Source organism: Oryctolagus cuniculus, unplaced genomic scaffold, assembly GCF_964237555.1.
Source record: "Oryctolagus cuniculus unplaced genomic scaffold, mOryCun1.1 SCAFFOLD_73, whole genome shotgun sequence".
Taxonomy (NCBI): Eukaryota; Metazoa; Chordata; class Mammalia; order Lagomorpha; family Leporidae; genus Oryctolagus; species Oryctolagus cuniculus.
The window spans coordinates 199,066-206,350 of record NW_027208354.1 but is presented as its reverse complement, the minus strand read 5'-3'; the positions used below and the strand labels follow the sequence as shown (position 1 = coordinate 206,350).

Below are 7,285 nucleotides of genomic sequence, written 5' to 3'. Positions count from 1 at the left end.
CTTGATTTAGTCGCTAGGCAACCGGCTGTTCCCGGATTCATCCACCCCTCCAGCTGACTGCCTGTGGAATTCTGACTGAATTAACCTGAAAATCACAGTGAAACTCAGTTTGGAGGCAATTAATATCTGTCACCTCAGCCAAAGTGTTCCATTTTATTTTCCAAAACACAAAAACTCACCTTGGTCGTGTTACCTGTAGATTTATATTCTTCAAATGCCCATTTGTAATGTTTTTTATTTCATAATGGCTACTCTGTCCAAACTCTTGTTTGTGTTGCGTCAGAATACAGAATTTGGGAATGAAGAAGGCAAAGCCAACTCAGACCCAGAAAACATTTAGGAAATTGCCACACAAGAAACCACAAATCGGCTGAGGCACCCAAAACAATGACAGCAAGCCAGAATTGAAGCAGGCCAACAGCTATGCCCTCTTTGAAAAAGACCATTCCTCCTGTGCACTGAACTCTATATTGCAGCCTCAAAACCAAAGCTCACATCAGAAAATTCATTACAAACCATGATAAAAAGAAAAAAGAGAAAGAAGCCAAAGAAATGCAAGAGTCCTTTGTGATATTGGGCTTGATTTAGTTGCAAGGAAACCAGCTGTTCCCGAATTCATCCACCCCTCCTAGCTGACTGGCTGTGGAATTCTGATTGAATTCACCTGAAAATCGCACTTACTCTCGATTTGGAGGAAATTAATATCTGCCCCTCAGTGGAAGGGTTCCATGTCATTTTCCAAAACCCAAAAACTCATCTTGGTCATGTTGCCTATGATTTCTAATCATGAAAACCCAATATGTTCTGTTTTTCAATTTCCTGATGGATCCTCGTTCTAAACCCTTGTTTGTATTGCATCAGAATACACAATTTGAAAAGGAAAAAGCCAAAACCAACTCAGACCAACAAAGCATTTAGGAAAAAGTCGCTCAAAATGAAAAATTGCCTGAGGCACCCAAAGCAATTACAGAAAGCCAGAATTGGAGAGAAACAACAGCTGTGCCCTAATTGAAAAAGACCATTCCTCTGGTTCCCTGAACTCCTTAAGCCAGCCTCAAAACCACAACCCACATCAGAAAATTTATTACAAACCATGATAAATAAGAAAATGTGAAAAATGCAAAAAAGAAAAAGAAATGCAAGAGTCCTTCGTGATATGGCGCTTGTTTTAGTACAAGGAAACCAGCTGTTTCCGGATTCATCCACCCCTCCCAGCTGACTGACTGTGGAATTCTGATTGTATTCACCTGAAAAGAGAGAACATTTATAAGTATATTGGGACTGTGGAACCTGTCATTTACCAATCACATGTTAGACTGAATCATAGACCAAATATAGGGAAGAAATCCTATGCATGTAAACCTTGTGGGAATTCATTCAGTATTAAATACCCTCCATCACAGCACTCATATTGTGGAAAACCCTCATGTGTGTAATGATTGTGTGGAAACCACTCACCAGAAGTCAGATCTCATTAGACATCAGAGAATTCACACAGGGTTGAAATCTTACAAATCTAATGACTGTGGGAAGTTCTTTGGCCAGAAGAAACACCTCATAAATCATCAGAGAATTCACACAGGTGAGAAACCTTTTGAATGTAATGACTGTGGAAAATCCTTTGGCCAGAAGGCAAACCTCATAAATCATCAGAGAATTCACACAGGTGAGAAACCTTATGAATGCAATTACTATGGAAAATCCTTTGGCCAGAAGGCAAACCTCATAAATCATCAGAGAATTCACAGAGGGGAGAAACCTTATGAATGCAATCATTGTGGAAAAGCCTTTGCTGAGAAATCAAAGCTCACAAAGCATCAGACAATTTGTACTGGGGGAAACCTTATGATTGCAATGACTGTGGAAAAACCTTTGCTGAGAAGTCAAACCTCAGAAAGTATCAGAGCCTTCACACCATGGAGAAAGCTTATAAATGAAATGACTGTGGAAAAGCCTTTGGTTCCATCCTTGCATACCAAGGATAAATCCCACTTGGTCTGGGTGGATGATCTTTCTGATGCATTGTTGGATTCAATTGGCCAGAATTCTGTTGCAGATCTTTGCATGTATGTTCATCAGGGAAATTGGTCTATAATTACTTTCTTTGTTGCACTTTTTTCAAGTTTAGGAATGAAGGTGATGTTGGCTTCATAGAAAGAATTTGGGAGAATCGCCTCTCTCTCAATTGTTTTGAATAACTTGAGAAGAATTGCAGTTAGTGCTTTAAATGTCTGTTAGAATTCAGCAGTGAAGCCTTCCAGTTTTGGGGTTTTCTTGGTAGTGATGGTCTTTATTACTGATATCATTTCCATCTGGTTATGTGTGTGTTTAGGTTTTCTATATCTTTGTTGCTCAATTTAGGTAGGTTTTATGGATGGAAGGATGGTGGAAAGCCTCTTTGCTGTACTTCATAACTCATAAGATATCAGAGTATCCACACAGGGAATTTTCTACTTGACCTTTTTGTGCAAGTTATATCTCATGAAATATTAGAGAATTCACCAAGGGGAGAAATGCATGAATATAATACATGTGAATAGCCTTTGTGGTGCAAATCAGACCTCATCAAACATAAAAGAATTCTCATGGGGAGCAATTTTATGAATGTAATGACTCAGAGCCTTTTACCATAATTCAGCCCTCATTGTACATCATCAAATTCATATAGGGAAAAACTCCTTTGAAAGTAAAATCCCTTTAATTAGAAGCCATACCTCATAAGACAACAGGGAATTCACGTGGGAGAGAAACCTTATGGGTGTAATGAGTGTTGGAAAGCTCTGCCCAAATCTCTCCTTATATCAGAATGCACAACATATATATCTAATGAATGAAATAAATGTGAGAAAGTCATTTCACATAGGTAATGCCTCATAATCCATCATGGAATTTGAACAAGGGAGAGACCTTAACAATATAATGAATGTGGAAGAGCTTTTCTCCAAAATTCATGTAAGTATTGTGACAAAACCTTTTGCTGGAAATCACATCCTATCCAACAGAGACTCATGTAAAGGAGAAAGCTTATAAATATTATTAGAGTCAGAAGTCAATGGTACATCAGAGAATTGACACAGGTGGTTTCTTAGGCGTATACTGATTGTGCAAAAACATTTTCTTTATTTCAGGCTTGTATAGACACAGAATTCACAAAAGGTGATAGTCTTTGCATGCTGTAAATACAATAAAACCTTTAGCCAGAAATTAGACATCAACAGACTTCAGAGAATTCATAAGGAACAAAAGTCTATGCAATGAATTTGGAAAATGTATTTCTGTTATAAATCAGTCTTCAATTCCCATGAATAGACTCACAAATGAGAAAACATGCATGCATAGAAAAGTTTTGTACCATAAATTATCTCTAGATGGTAAACTAATATATCACACAAAAGAAATATCATGAGTGTAATGGAATTGGGAAACCCTTTGCTATAAGGCAGATTTCCAGAAAGCTTAGCAAGATTACAGAAAAGTCTCTGAAAATGTAACATGTCTGAAAGATTTGTTGGCATCACAAACTGGAGGATAGCTCAAGTGCATGTGTTTTTGTGCCTGGCATCCAAATTGATATCTCTTTTTCTTTGATGAATTCCTTGTTTATTTATTTAGCAGATTTAGAGACAAAGGATTCCTGTCCATTGATTTACTACTATATGCCCACAATTGCCATGGTAAAGTATATGGCAAAAACTGAGTGCTGGGGGCTGTGAATCTGATTCATCACTGATAACATTGAAGACATTGGTTCCTGGTTCTTATGCTGCTATGCATGGAAATGTTTCTCTAATTTCATTTTCAAATAGTTCATTGTTAATATAAAGAAATGCTTCTAATTTTTAAAATTTCATTGAAATAATTTGTGATTAATGTGTCCTAGTCATGCATTATTACAGGGTGTAGTGCAATATTTGCACACATTTATGCAGTAAAAAGTGATCAAGCTAAGCAACTACAGTTTTATTAAGTTTTTAAAGAGTTATTTATTTGAAAGACAGAGTTACAGAGAGAAGTAGCAGCAGAGAGAGAGAGAGGTCTTCCTCTGCCGGTTCACTCCCCAGATGGCCACAATGGCCGGAGCTCTGCCAATCTGATTCCAGGAACCAGGAGCTTCTTCCAGATCTCCCACTTGGGTGCAGGGACCCAAGGACTTGGGCCATCTTCTACTGCTTTCCCAGGCCATAGCAGAGAGTTGGATCAGAAGAGGAGCAGCCAGGACTAGAACTGGTACCCACATGGGATGCTGGTGCTTCAGGCCAGGGTGTTAGCCCACTGTGCCACAATGCTGGCCCCCAAGCAACTACAGTTTCTAATTCTTCTCCATGATTTGAGACTACCAGCTCCTCTCCTTCAGTTCTTTACACAGAACCTAATATGGTTGAATGTAGTCATCTCATTATATTATGGAACACCAGAAGTTCTTTCTGCCTCTTTGATTTTTGATACCTATTATCCAATCCCCCTCTATCCCTAGCTGCTTCCCTTCTCAGCCTCTAGTAATCACAGTTCTGTGTTCAGATCCATTATTTTCTTTCACTTCCACATGCGACAAGGACCAGGTGACATTTGTGTTCCTGCTTCTGGCTTATTTCAATTAATTTAATAATATTTTGTTCTTTTTTTGTATCTAAAAGAGGTTGTCCTGTCCATTGTTTTTCATTGATGGACAGCTAGATTGGTTTCACATCCTGGCTGCAGTGAACTGTGTTATAGTGGCTGTGTTATGGGAAAATTGCTGTATCTTTGATATGCTCTCCTCCTTTCCTTCTAATAAAATTTCCTGATTCTATATAGCCAAGAGCAAGATAACTCTCACATGGTAGGTCAATTTTTATCTTAGTTTAATTTTTGTTATTTATTTGAAAGAGTTACAATAGAGGTAGAGACACAGAGAGGTCCTCCATTAGCTGGTTCGCTCTACAGATGACTACAAAGGCCAGAGTTATGCCATTCTGAAACCTGGAGACAGGAGCTTCCTCTGGGTCTCCCTCATGGGTGCATGGGCCCAAGGACTTGGGCCATCTTCTACTGCTATCCCAGGAGATAGCAGAGAGCTGTATTGGAAAAGAGCAGCTGGAACTAGAACTGGCACCCAAATGGGATGCTGGCCCTTCAGGCCAGGGCTTTAACTCACTGCACAACAGCGCCAGCCCCAATTTTTATCCTTTTTAAGGAATGACCATACTGTTCTGCATAACATCTGTACTAACTTGTGTTTTCACCTACCATATATGGTGGTTTTCTTTTCCCATGTGCTCTCTAGCATTTGTTATTTTTTATCAGTTTGGCATAAAAATGATATAGTATTGTTCATGTTTTTGTGTATTTTGAAATCAGTTAATTTGTTTATTAAATCTTTATTATTTGAAAGGTGGATTTAGAGAGAGAGGGAAAGACATAGATAGCTTTCATCTGCTGGCTCACACCCCAGAGAGTTTCAACAGTTGAGCCTGGGGCATGCTGGAGTCAGGAGCTTCATCCAAGTCTCCCACATGAGTGGCAAGGACCTGAGTCCTTCGTCCATCTTCTGCTGGTTTCCCAGGTGTTTAGCAGTGAGCTAAATTGGAAGTGGAGATTCCTAAACTCAAAGTGGAACTCAGATGTTATGCTGGCCTCACAGATTGCAGCTTTCCCCACTTGGCCACAATGCCAGCCCCTCTATCAATTTAATTCCTCAAAAATAGCTCAGTAATGTTGGCATCTATCTCATTTTGTTTTTTCTCTGTTATTATTCAACTTATTGATGTCTTATTTTTGTTCACATTATTCCTCTCAATTGCTCTACCTGAGGTGAGTAGGGCTGCTGTGTTGCTTAAATGAAAGTGTATGCTTTAGATTACTCATTTAATGAGTGCATGTCATTCACATAGCACTTCACTGAAGTTCTACTATGTCCCAAATCCTCTTCTAGGCACAGAATTTAGACCACTTTTCTCTTAGGCCCAGATCTTGCCTTTAACATACTACTTGGAATTTAGTAGCTCATGAAATCTGCAGACTGCATAAATGAATGAATATTTTGAGGGCTGTGCTTTTGTGGAGGAACTTCATAGGAGACCGAAGGAATAAAATAAATCAAAAGTATCCACAGTATATAGAATGTATACTATTTTACAAGTCACAGAGAAGAAGAAGAAGAAGAAGGAAAGTAGTAAGACTAGAAAGTTTGTGGCAAGACTAACAGGCGCTGGTCAAGAACTTAATAAGCACATTAGGAAAGCAGTAAGGTTTCTTTTTTTTTTTGAGGAAAAGTTTTTATTTCTAGTGATGAAATTGGCTACAGAACATTATGAAAGTTTAAAAATACAAAGAGAAATTGTCTATAATTAATAGATTCAAAATTTGACAATCAGTGAATATCATTATTAGTCATTACCAACAACAGTTATTGATTTGAAAGGCAGAGTGACAGGAAGAGGGAACCACTGCTTCACTCCCCAGACACTTGCAATAGCCAAAGCTTGACCAAGCCACAACCAGGAACTGGGAATTCATTCTGGATGTCCCATTTGGGTGCAGGGACCCAAGCACTTCTGCCATCCTCCGTCTCCTCCCAGGGTGCACACTAGCAGAAACTTGCCTCAAAGCAGAGAAGCTACCACTCAAGCCAGGCATTTGTATATGGGATGTGGGTGTGTGGTGGTGATAGCAAGCCCTCATGGATAAAAAAAAAAAAAAAAGTTATTTCTATGCCAAGGAAATTACTCTGTAGTCTTTCTCTTATAAACTACGTATTGCTGAACCTAGATAATTTTTCCTTTATTTAACAATGACATGAAAATGTCAGTTGAGTTGGCTTTCCTGAAGACCTTGTTTCTTGAATATTAGTGGCTAGCTGAGATAAATTCTTTTCATCTCTTTCTCGCTTCGGCAGCACATGTGCTCGCTTCGGCAGCACATATACTAAAATTGGAATGATACAGAGAAGATTAGCATGCCCCTGCGCAGTAAGGTTTCTTTACCTCCCTGTAGGCTCTGCTCTCCAGAGGTGAACAGGGTCCTCTAAACCCACTTGCTGCACACACAAACACCTGAGTGTTGTATTCTCCCACAGGTGTTGGAGACTGATATGGTGTTCTGATTTATATTTACATAATGGCTAGTGACATCGGGCATATTCACATGTTTTGACCATGTACATTTCTTCTGAGAAATGTCTATTCAGATCCTTGCCTGTTTCTTCACTGTATTTTTTGGAGTTTTTCCAATTCATGTAAATGTTCTGGAAATCTGTAAACATTCAGAGTTTTAATTTTTCCTGCCATCTGTTCATTGTATCTACACT

General features: G+C 38.9%; 1 pseudogene; it reads left to right on the top strand.

Annotated features, from left to right (window-relative positions):
- Positions 1–6,879: 6,879 nt before the first annotated feature.
- LOC138848313 (U6 spliceosomal RNA) lies at positions 6,880–6,947 on the top strand (annotated as a pseudogene).
- The last annotated feature ends 338 nt before the right edge of the window (positions 6,948–7,285 follow it).